The 12,111-nt window shown below is 45.1% G+C and overlaps 1 protein-coding gene across 22 annotated transcripts in view; it reads left to right on the top strand.

Moving 5' to 3' along the window:
• Positions 1–12,111, top strand: part of Thrb (thyroid hormone receptor beta) — a 349,278-nt gene that overhangs the window by 133,815 nt on the left and 203,352 nt on the right. For 5 of the 22 annotated variants that reach the window (XM_063273972.1, XM_063273976.1, XM_063273978.1 and 2 more), the window contains exon 2: positions 5,895–5,955. The exons of 16 other annotated variants lie outside the window; for them this stretch is intronic. The gene's annotated coding sequence lies outside the window, so the exon portion shown is untranslated. Of the gene's footprint in view, positions 1–5,894; positions 6,029–12,111 lie in introns of all 22 variants that reach the window. One more of the 22 variants, XM_063273973.1, reaches the window with a different exon arrangement.

Raw genomic sequence — 12,111 nt, 5'->3', positions numbered from 1 at the left:
CATTCACTTGTGGACTTTCATATATCAGTGCAGTCTTACAGGGAGACCTTTGTACACAGATATTGGCTGTTTTGACCCCACCCCTCAAAGCACCACTGAGTCAGTAGAGGTTCTGTGCAGTGGCTTAGAACTGCCTGGCAGAGTCCCAGGAGGGGAAACCAGAGGAAAAATCCACAGTCATGGGGTCTGTAATCTATCCCATCCACGCTTGTTACTTACCTGGTTTGACTTTCTTCACTTTTAGGCATAGGTTAACAATGTATTCTTTTCTTTGAGAGAAGAAACCCAGACACTCCACAGCCTTGATCTCTGCTCCTGTCTCTTTCCCGCAAAATGCATACTCAACAGCCTAAAATTAATGCCAAGGTAGTAGTAGCGAATGGTTTAACCTCAGGATTAGAAATTAGTCTGACGTGTTGAAACTTTATCTTTCCATTTTAGATTTAAAAAAACCAACAATAGCAAAACAAAGTACGGGAGAGATGGCTCAGTGGCTAGGAGCACTGGCTGCTCTTTCAGGGGACCCGGGTTCAATTCCCAGCACCCACAGGGCAGCTCACAAGTGTCTGTAAATCTAGTTCAGGGGATCAGACACTCTCATCCTAAAACCTACAGAATAAAATTAGATAAATTATTAAAAAAAAACCTAAAACATAGTCCTAGGTTCTAGTCACTCATTAAAACCCCATAGGTTTTTTTTCCAGAGTAAACATATTTCTGTCAAATTTGTGACAGAGTTTTCAGCTCCTTTCCAATTCTTTATTTAGATACCTTTAAATGAGAGATGGGCAAATGATAACTGTATCATAGATGTCGAATTGTGTAATTCGTGAAAACAGCTTAATCTCCTCCCATTCTATACAAACCTATTTTTTTCTATTTTATTTAAATCAAACAGCTAAAAGGAAAACTTTTTAAAATTCAAGGGACTTGAGAATAACAATGAGCCAGAGGAAATGTCATTTTTTTAAACACGCGATATTAACCGTCGAATATGTAAAGCCAGGGGAACCGTTGATAAGAACATGCCACGTGCTTCACCTTCACATTGACCAGCACAACTCTGAATTTTTGGTGACATCTATACTGACATGTTTGTCACAGTTCAAAAAAATGACCAAGAGGAAGAGCTTGAAGGGGCTCGAGACCCCATATGAACAACAATGCCAAGCAACCAGAGCTTTCAGGGACTAAGCCACTACCTAAAGACTATACATGGAGTGACCCTGGGCTCCAACCTCATAGGTAGCAATGAATATCCTAGTAAGATCACCAGTGTAAGGGGAAGCCCTTGGTCCTGCTAAGACTGAACCCCCAGTGAACGTGATTGTTGGGGAGAGGGCGGCAATGGGGGGAGGATGGGGAGGGGAACAACCATAAAGAAGGGGAGGGGGAGGAGTTAGGGGGATGTTGGCCTGGAAACCGGGAAAGGGAATAACATTCGAAATGTAAATAAGAAATACTCAAGTTAATAAAAAAGAAAGAAAGAAAAAAAAAAAAGAAAATGACCAAGAAACCAGAACTACATGAAATTCAGTGTGCATACCAGTGCACTTGCTAGCTTGCTAGAATGTTCTACGGTCCTTGCTTGGAGCCAGCATCTTAGCTCCTTTCACTGCCTCTGTTTCCTTTTCAAATGCCTGTAGAGAGCTGTCTGTCACTAGGTTGGCAACACTATTTGCTGTAGGACTAGAGAGTGCTCCCGAGAGAATTCCTGATTGGATGTTTTCACTGACTGGATGCTCAACTGGGACCCTCAAATCTGTAATGTTACTTACAGACTGCAGTTCCACAGGTTCCATGTGGGGAAAACACATATCAGTAGTAGAGTCTGTGTATGGCATTGGGGATAGAGCTCACGGGCCCATCAGTGAGCTCCAGCTCACTTGTTGTGGGAGGGATCTGCACATCGCTCCTGCTTTACACGTAATTCACCAGAATGTACACTCTTCCAGTTCTCCGGGATAAATCAGAAATTTAACTCTGAAATCCCCTTATGGGGAAAAACGTCAATGAATCATCAAGCTAGAGTTTTAAAAGAAATGTATCATGCTCAGAAAATTAAGGCAGAAGGATGGCAAGTCCAAGGCCTGTTCAAGCCACAAAGTGAGTTCAAGGCCATCCTGGGTAACTTAGTGAGAAAAAGAAAAGGAAAAAAACTGGATTGTGCAGAAGGCCCTGGGTCCAATTATCAACGCGTGTGTGTGTGTGTGTGTGTGTGTGTGTGTGTGTGTGTGTGTGTGTGTGTGCGCTTCATTGTTCTATTGCTGTGAAGAGACACTGTGACCAAGACAACTATATAAAAGGAAGCGTTTAGTTGGCAGCCTGCTTACAGTTTCAGAGGCTTCGTTCATTATCACCATGGTGAGAAGCATGGCAACAGGCAGGTATGGTTCTTGAGAAGTAGCTGAGATTCACAGCAGAGGGAGAGAGGCTGGACCTGCCATACGCTTTCTGAACCTTCAAAGCCTACCCCAGTGACACACATCCTCCAATCAGACCATACTTCCTAATCCTTCTAATCCTTTCAAATAGCACCATTACCTGATGGCTAAGCATTCAAATATACAAGCCAAAGGGGGAGGATTCAAACAACTGCAATAAAAAAATACATATATTCAATGGCTTTTGTTTACCTATTGATACAGTAACTTATAGCTACAATAGAAATATTAAAAACCTAAATGAAAGAAATGAAATGTTCATTCTTATTATTTCCACCAGCCATTCTTGCGTTCTCTCTCTCTCTCTCTCTCTCTCTCTGTGTGTGTGTGTGTGTGTGTGTGTGTGTGTGTGTGTGTGTGTGTGTCCTTAAAAATACGATTGGATCTTGTGTATGTGTATTCTTTTTGTTTTGTTTTTTAAGAGTTACCCAGTTACTCAGCCTGATTGCACACTTTGGTCCATCCTCTTGCTCAGACTGCCAAGTTCTGGAATTCTATGCATGCGCCCCCGTAACTGGCTTTTATCATGCTTTTGGTATGTAGCATCTTTCTCTGGTGATGTTCTACCTCGTGGCCTCTCAGCCTGGATGCCTGGGGCCACACAGTCACTTCTCATCAACAGTTGCCCCTGATTTCACATGGAGGCAAACATCCCACGGACAGATGTAAATCTCAGTCTGTGGGTGTGTTTGTAGACCTGTCCAGTCCTCAGACATTCCCCCAGCATTGTCTACCCCCACTTTTTTAACTAAAGAAATAACCAGACCTCTGTCTCAACCACAGCCTTAAGCTATGTTGTCAAAAGGACAGCAGTCCTAAAGTGGACCATGTGCTTTATCCAAAACATTTCTTGCTTTCTGTAGGTGTTGGAACTGGCAGCCTGCCCAAAGGTGACCTGAGAACCCTTTTGTCACAAAAGTTTTACTCCATTGAAACAAAGGGAATACTTGAAAATAAAAGTTTTATTAAGGTGAAATTTTCTCTTGTGTCAAACAGGTAAGTTTTTTTTCCTCCATGCAAGAAAGAGCTGGTTGGTTCCAACCTAGTTGCCGGCTCCCCTGTAGGCACACAGACTCAAAGGCTTGAGAAACCAAGATAAGGAAACTCAAGACCGCCGGGGAACTCCTTTATCACAGAGTCGCTCACACCACTCTCCATTGTCCTCAGCAGAACCTTTGTTCCTCTCAAAGGGCTCTGTGTTTCCCAGAGCGCGCTTTCAATGGCTCTCCCACCTGTCTTCGTGGAAAGTTGGAGCAGATTTGGTTCCCTGGAAGGCTAGCAGCGAGGGCAGTCATGTGGCCACACCGGCGGCCATCTGCTTTGTGCCCTAGTGATGCAGACATGGTTACAAGGTGGGACAGGAAGTGTGGATCTCACTGGTACCAGAACTCCTCTCCCTGCATCCTCATCTCTTCTTGCACCCAATCTGAAGGATTTACTGTGTCCTTCTGAAAAGACATTTTAAAAGCTTGTTCTCAAAAGACTTAAGACAGCATATTTTAAGGATTCACAGCCTGTGACACATTGGCACAAATTAGAAGAAGAGTTGAGGAAGTAAAGTCAATGAAAGCCAGATGCTTACAACCATCTGGGCTTTAGGTAAACATTGCAAAACGCACAGCAACTCTCCAGCAGCACTGCTGTGAGGGTCTAGTATATGCCAAGAACTCTGGAAAATACCAGTGTTTCCAAATATTAAATTAGTCCATACCTGCACTGGTGAACACCGCGACATCACCCTGGTGAACACTGAAACTGAGATCTGTGTAAGCACATGAGGAGTAGCCACTGTCCCAGCAGGTTAGTGTGTGAAAACTAGACCAGAGGCCAGCAGAGCACACTGCATACACCTTGGGCGTAGTTTCCTGAAGCACATATTTCATAGGATGGCTGAGTTTGCACACTGGGCCATTCTAGAAGATCTATTTCTCGCTATGTTCACGTTAAAGGAAAACTGAAAATTATGTTCTAAGGACACAAAAAAAAGTGGAGTAGTTAGATGAAGCCTTTTTTTTTTTGCCCCTTTTCTTTCACTCCAGAGAGATATACAGCACCACTTTAAGTTCCTCAGGATGTCTGAAATTCACCATGGGCCCTGATAGAGGTCCCATCACAATACTAACACATACATGAATGTCCCTTGAGTAATACACACGAATCTCTCTCTCCCTCTCCCTCTCTCCCTCCCCCTCTCTCTGTCTCTCCCTCTCTCTCTCTCTCTCTCTCTCTCTCTCTCTCTCTCTCTCTCACACACACACACACACACACAGAGACAGAGAGAGAGAGACAGAGAGATAGAGACAGAGAGATAGAGAGACTTGGTTTTCCTTAAATTTTCCTAAGCTGACTTATTACAGCAAAGCTTGTTACAGCTATGACAAGTCCTTAGAACACAGCTTGATAACTTTTCCCAGAATGAATACCCATGCGGAACCCCCATTCCAATGGTTTCTCATGCCTCAGTTCCCCCCACCCCTGTCCTGTCTCAAAGGAGAGAATGGGCTCATCTGAGTTCTGAAACATGAGATTCACTTGTCCTCTGTGTGTGTGTGTGTGTGTGTGTGTGTGTGTGTGTGTGTGTGTGTGTGGTTTATTTTGTTCACTCTTATGCCTGGGAGACCTTCTCATTGCAGAATTTGGCCACCACATGCTTCTGTTGCAGCCTGTATCCTGAGGGTGCTGAGCAATTGAACTACCACTAGGCACAGGGTCCTGCGTGTCTCCTTCAGTGTCCAGTTCTGTCTATAACTCTTTTAGGGTCCCTTTAATTCTTATTGGCTCATTGCTTTTCCATATACATTGCAGAAATGGTGTTTTTATTTCCTCTAAACCCTCTTCATAAACATACAGGGTGTTGATGGGGGTTCTATTCAGTCTATATTCTAATTTAGGGATCCCTAGCAACTTTACATTACTGCTTCTATCTATGCCCATGGATTCCTCCCCTCCTCCTTGTGTTTGGTCAGCAAATCTTACAGTTCTCTAGATAGAAGTCTGCCTATTTATTACCTATATAAAAATTTACGATATTATATCGATGTGTGTTACAGTTTTCTGAGTTTCTATTTTCTATTTCCAACTCAATTTTCGTGTTGCTCTCACCTTCAGTGATCTGGCCTAATTCGTTTATCACTTTTAATAACCTCTTTGTGGCTATTTTTGTTCTGCTCGCAAACAACCATGAGGTCCCAGCTGACGGTAACTTCATCTCTTTCTGTGGTCTTGTCTTCACTCGTGGCAGCGTGTAGAACCTCAATTCAAGAGTTTGTTTCAGACAGCACGAAGGAGGCTCGCTACAGAGCGCGAGGTGAAGAAAGGCTCCTTCCAGTCCTAGCAGGTCGTAACTGAGAGACTAAGTCTCATTGCGTGGCCTTTAAGGTTCTCTACAAAACGTCCACGGATCCAGGCTGGGAGAGGCATAGGAAATCACAGCATCCGTTATACTTACAGGTTCAAGAGGAGCCACACTGGGGAGTCCCAAGGAAGCAGCCAGGCAGATGGGGAGCCCAGGGTGAGTGGAACCCTGTGAAGAGGGGACTTAACTGGGATCCAGCATGGAGTATACAGGCAAATGGGGGTCACTGGTGAGTTTAAATGTCTTTAGGGCACTGTCGAGAGATGGAGAAAGACGACTCGTGACAGGAACCAGTCTTACCATGCTGTTGCTGTTGGTCATCTGGACAGGGAATGTGCAACTTGTGAGTAGGCACTGCAGTAGTGGGCAATTGAGCAAAATCAGATGGGACACCGGTTAGAGTGGATGCGTGCAAACCCTTCTGCAGTCATCACCAGCAGCAGCATCTACACCTGTACTGTGTCATAACTTCCTCCCAGTACAGTTAATGGTGTCTAATTTCTGGTGCACGTTATCCTTGTGTCAGAGCTGAATCACCGTGGTCAGACTAGATTCTATATGGTTCTACCCTTTGAAGCCTGCTCAGACTTCCCTGTCTGCTGTCTGGCGCAGGGTAAACTTTGAAAACCGTTCTGTATACATCCTGTGTATCCTGCAGTTTTTAGCCATAAGTTCTACATAGTTGGTGTCGGTCAGACACTCCCCTGTCTGTGCCCTTCCCCATCCACCGCCTGCTTCTACCCGTTGAGATTTCGTGTGGGTCTCCCACATGCAATGGTGGGTTTTTCCAACTTCAGGCGTAATTCCAGCAATGCTGATCCTCAGTGTTCTGTGGCTTCATGACTGAGTTCGGTTCTCGTGTCTCCCTACAACCTCCCCCTTCACTGTTGTGAAATGCCTACCTTTATGGGCTTTTCCTATTTCACGTGTCTCACTTAAGCAGCGCTTAGCCGGTCAAATTCTTTAAAGAGTTTTGTATATGATGTTGTGTGAAATCACTGTTATACGTGACATAGAATCTATCAAGTTGCTTTTTGTTTTTTTCCCCCCTGCGCCCCACTGTTGGCTCACCTCTCTCCTTACCCTTAGCCTTCTTTTTCTGCCTCTTCTCCCCCTTCATTAATTTCAGCTCATAGAGCATTTCGCCTCTATTGTTTTGCTGTTTGTTTGCTCTTTTACTCGTGGTTTAGTGGTTAGCACAGAAATTGCTAATTGCATTATTAATTCGCTAGTGGTGTTTCTGAGTTGTGGTTTGGACTTGGAATGTCCTCTTCTTGTGTCAGTGCCTTAGATTTCAGTGTTCCATAGATCATAATCCCCCGGACACTAGAGAGCATTGTCTTGCGCAGCTGGATCCATTCAGACACTGCTTAATTGTTGCTTTGCGTCTCTCTCGGTTAAGCCCCAGCCTGAGGTTGTTTTCCTTTGCCAAAAGTACACTTCTGAACATTACTGTCGCTGTTACTGTCGTTATTATATTTAGCTATGCTGGTGGCAAATATGTCAGGGCTGCTTCCCGAGAAAGTGCGTCGCCTTCACTTTGACGCAGAAACGCTAAGGTGGGATTGACCCGAAGTGGATGTATTTGAAACAGACAATAATCCTCTGAAGACATTAGGTTGTAGCCGCAAAGGATACAATGTTTAACTTTCCAGGCCTGTTCTGGGGCTCCAGATGAGGGGCTTGGCTTCAGGGACAATGAGAACCGGCCCATGGCTCACACTGGGCATGGTATGGAACCTGCCCCTTCCCTGGACCAGGGTCATCTTGACGAAAGCGGATATCTCAGACTACGTACATGTTATTGTTTAATTTATTACTGTCCCCATTACAGTGGCGGAGCCTGAGGCACAGAGCCCTTGGCTACACTACATATACCCCAGGTGGTCACTTAGCTATCTAAACATGAAGGTGAGGATCTTCCAGCTGGGAGCTCACCCTGGCCTCCATCAAGTGCTGGTCTGTTCTTTTCAACACATTTGTTCCGTTTTCAGTTGCAATGGTTTAGAAAATGCAGGTGAGTCTACAAAATAAAAAAAAAGAAACCGCCAGACACCCACCTACCCAATTTTACGATTACTCGTCGCTCTTTCTAGCCCTTTCCTGTATTTATGACACTGTATGGACATCTACGTCACAACGTCCATGATCATTCCTTCCAGATAATTTCTTAGAAGCAGACATCCCGAACAAACAAGCATGCAGACGCATCGGCTTCTGCCGCACTCCCTGGCCGTCAGCACGTTGACAGGGTGAGGCAGGAAGAGGATGAAGATTGAAGAGGGAAAGGGCAGAGGGGGTACTTCAGATTCTGAGCTCTCTGCAGACAGCAGCCAAGAACATCCAACTTGACCATCCCATAGTACAGATCCATTTTGTCCTCAAAAACCCAAGAAGCTTTTAAATTGTTTAAATAAGAGGCTCCATATTTGCACATAGAGTGAACAGAGCAGTCCTGTGGGTGTTCATGAGTCTGTCTTCCCACCCATACTTCTGTCCATCTGTCTTCTGGCTTGCTTTGCTTAATGTTGCTCTGGCTGAGATGGCATTCGCTGGGCAAAGGCAGTCCCAACAAAGCATGTTCTTGTGTCCCATCTGACAAGCCAGGGCCCCGCTTCTGCTTCTGCTACTTTGCAGGCAATGGTTTCCCGGCCACACTCTGATCGCTGATCCTCCAGGGTGGCCCTAGAGTGCTGAATGCCATCTTTGTTACAAGGAGTAGGAGGGAGAATAGTATAACTCTACCTGAGAGAAAGGCCAGTAAACCAATGCCGTAATCCCATTACTGTTGGAAAAGGAACCATAAATGACAATAAAACAAAGGGCTTGGTGTAAATTACCAGGGCGGAAGAGATGTGTTGAGAGCTGAGACTGGGGGTTTGCTCTCTCCCTTTCAGTTCTCAGCCATGATCAGCTGCTGTACAAAGGCGGGCTTGACAAACCTTGGCGTCCTCTGTCTGAATTGAACAGTCCATTCTTTTCAGTGTGGTGTTGAAGGGAGCGGGTAAAGTCTTCACGTTGATGTATTCAATAACAGTCCCCTCATTCATCAACTGAAAAAGTTGTTTGTTTTGTTTTTGTTCTGTCTTTATTATGGATCTATACTGGAAGTGATTCTAGTCTTTTCAAATTTCAGAAAACATCCTTAAGGAATCATGAAGATGGGTAAAAGGTAGCTAGTGACCGGACTGTATATAACTAGCTCTCCCGTGTGTGATAACATGAATATAAATGCATATCTGCACATCAGATTGGAGTATGGAATACAGTCAAGGATAAAGAGTTACCAGTGTTTCATTCTTGTGGAATAAAAGGGTAGCTAGCAAAACAAATGCAAAGTGCCCCAGAAGAGTTAGAGAACCAAGGCGTAAATCGAATCACAAGTCTAGATACCCAAGGTCCTGATGGGAGAGTACACAGCCTGTATTTGAACTTGGCAGCAGTGAAAAGAGGTTGTGTTGGATTAGTGATGTCTGTGTTGGACATGGGAGGAGCAAGAAGAGATTGTGTTGGATTAGTGATGTCTGTGTTGGACATGGGAGGAGCAAGAAGAGATTGTGTTGGATTAGTGATGTCTGTGTTGGACATGGGAGGGGCAAAAAGAGGTTGTGTTGGATTAGGGATGTCTGTGTTGGACATGGGAGGGACAAGAAGAGGTTGTGTTGGATTAGTGATGTCTGTGTTGGACATGGGAGGGACAAGAAGAGGTTGTGTTGGATTAGTGATGTCTGTGTTGGACATGGGAGGGACAAGAAGAGGTTGTGTTGGATTAGTGATGTCTGTGTTGAATGTGGGAGGGACACATTTTTACCTCATGTTCACCCAGAAACCTTTCTAACATAAGAGATATGCTTTGGAAACACGGATGGCTCCCCTCAAGATGTGGAGGGGGAGGAAAGAAGGCAGCAGATAGCTATAGCCCAGAGTTGAAGCTTCCAGGCTCTGTTGAGATTATTTCCTTTCTATTGCTTTTCTATGGCATTTGTTTAGATCGTTCCTTTTAAGTGTCGTAACATTGGATCTTTTTTTTTTCCTATCCATCCCCGTGACTACTCTCATGGTTTTGATCCTCACTATAAGAATTAAAATGGAAGATTTCTCCATTACTCTCTTGATTCTGATGTTGAAACTTTCTGATGGGGTCAGGGGTCATTAGGTCCATGAGAGCCATGTGAAAGCCATGCACCATCTCTCCGAAAAGTGAACACTTGCACAAGACCCTACAATTAGTTAAGGAGGCCTGGAAGCTCCCCAGAGTCCATGATTTCTAGTTGCTAGTTTACCTAGCATCAATGTCTTCCTCATGCTGGATGGGGGCAGTAATCTGAATGTGTAACTAACATTACTCCCTGCTCCAAGCCATTACATGTCCTGCCGACTTCAGAACACAGACCCAGTCTTTCTATAGAATCCCAAACTAGTGACACTTATTCTGCCTTTGTGGCATTGCCTACTGTACCTCCAAGACTTGCCCTCCCAAATCGGAATGCCTCACTAACTGTGCCCCCAGGATTCTCTGTGCTATACTCTTCAAGCACCACTGTCAACAGTCCTCTCTCTGGCCTCCTTACCTGCGTCCTTCCCTCCTTTTAGCTAAGCCTGAGTCAGTTGTCCACCATATTTATGGCTTCGACGGTCAACATAAGGAGTGTTGTGTGGGCCTGGCAGATCATGATAGTTGCACACTTATTCACCCCCCAGATTTCTTCTCTGCCCTCCCCTTCTTACTGATAGGCAGCCTCCTGAGTTTGTGTATCTTCTAGACTCAGCCACTGAAAGGAGGGAGGAGAAAGAGACAGACGGAAGAGGGAACCGGCTCTGATTTCATCACTCTCTTTTCCAATGATACAACCTCCAGTCATTACAATTCCCTCTCCTCTGTGCTCCAGATACTATGGGGACGGCCCATAGAGCTTCCATTTCCACTAAGTAAGCCTAGGCCACAAGACTGGCCCCAGTATCCACCCTCCATTCATGCTTCTCCTCTTCCTCCTCTTCTTCCTCTTCCTCTTCTTCCTCCTCCTCCTTCTCACCACCACCACCATCATCACCACCACTACCATCACATTTCCTATTTTTTATGTGTATGCATTCATGCCACAGCTTATTTATTGCTCTCGTGATAATTTCAGGAGTCAGTACTTTTCTGCACCATGTTGGTTTCAGAGATAAAACTCAGGTTATCAAATTTGGCAATAAGCAACTATGTCTGCCAGGCCATATAGCCAACCTTCCATTCCTCCACTCTTGCCTGAATCGTTCAAGGGCTTGCTCCCACTGCTGAGTTCCTAGGTGCTACATTCCTCATCTTCTGATTTAAGCGTTTTCCTTCACCTGTATTTTCATTTGCCTGTGTGGTACTTCTGTTTAAGTTGGCTTATCTCTACGTCCTAGAGAAATTTTTCCTGGTCCGGCTCACATTTGGCAAATATTTGCTGAATTTATTACCAGGTTTTAAACTGTCTTCTGGGTGGTCATTCCATAGTACAACAGATCAGTCTGTTAGTCAACAGTGCTCTGTGATATCGTGTGGACTTCCTTGGTCAGTAACAAATTATCCCCAAACCCAGAAGCTTGAAACATTTAGCATTTATGAGTGCCCAGGTCAGAGATTAGCAGGCTAGGTCTTTTAGTCCAGCTGGGGCTCCCGAGATTCTACGGACAACAGCCGCTGGGTGGCTCCGCCATTGTGGCTTTATGGTGACAGTCAGTAGAAGTCATTCTCACTGTACTATTTTTGAAGAGGCCAGATCACACATGTCCCCAACATAATCGTGGGACAGCAGAGGGACACTTTCTCAAACTTGTGCATGAGCATTTCTGATGAAATTTCATGGAGCAGAGAAAGTCATATGATTGAGAATAGGATTATGGAGTGCAGGGAGAAAGGACTCAAATTCTTCGCTGAACAGTCGGGTGGTAGAAGGTTAGTGCGGGGTGAGGGGTAGAGGAAAGGTTAGTGAAAGGGCAAAGGGTAGATGGAAGGTTAGTGCAGGGTGAGGGGTGGAGGGAAAGTTAATGCAGGGGTGAGGGGTGGATGGAAGGTTAGTGCAGGGGTGAGGGGTGGATAGAAGGTTAGTGAAGGGGTGAGGGGTGGAGGGAAGGTTAGTGAAAGGACAAAGGGTGGATGGAAGGTTAGTGCAGGGGTGAGGGGTGGAGGGAAGGTTAGTGAAAGGACAAAGGGTGGATGGAAGGTTAGTGCAGGGGTGAGGGGTGGAGGGAAGGTTAGTGAAGGGGTGAGGGGTGGATGGAGGGTTACTACAGGGGTGAGGGAGGGTGGCATTCATTATTATTATAGTATTAAGTATTTGA

This window comes from Rattus norvegicus, chromosome 15 (genome assembly GCF_036323735.1).
Source record: "Rattus norvegicus strain BN/NHsdMcwi chromosome 15, GRCr8, whole genome shotgun sequence".
Classification (NCBI taxonomy): Eukaryota; Metazoa; Chordata; class Mammalia; order Rodentia; family Muridae; genus Rattus; species Rattus norvegicus.
This window is presented reverse-complemented; position numbering and strand designations above follow the sequence as displayed.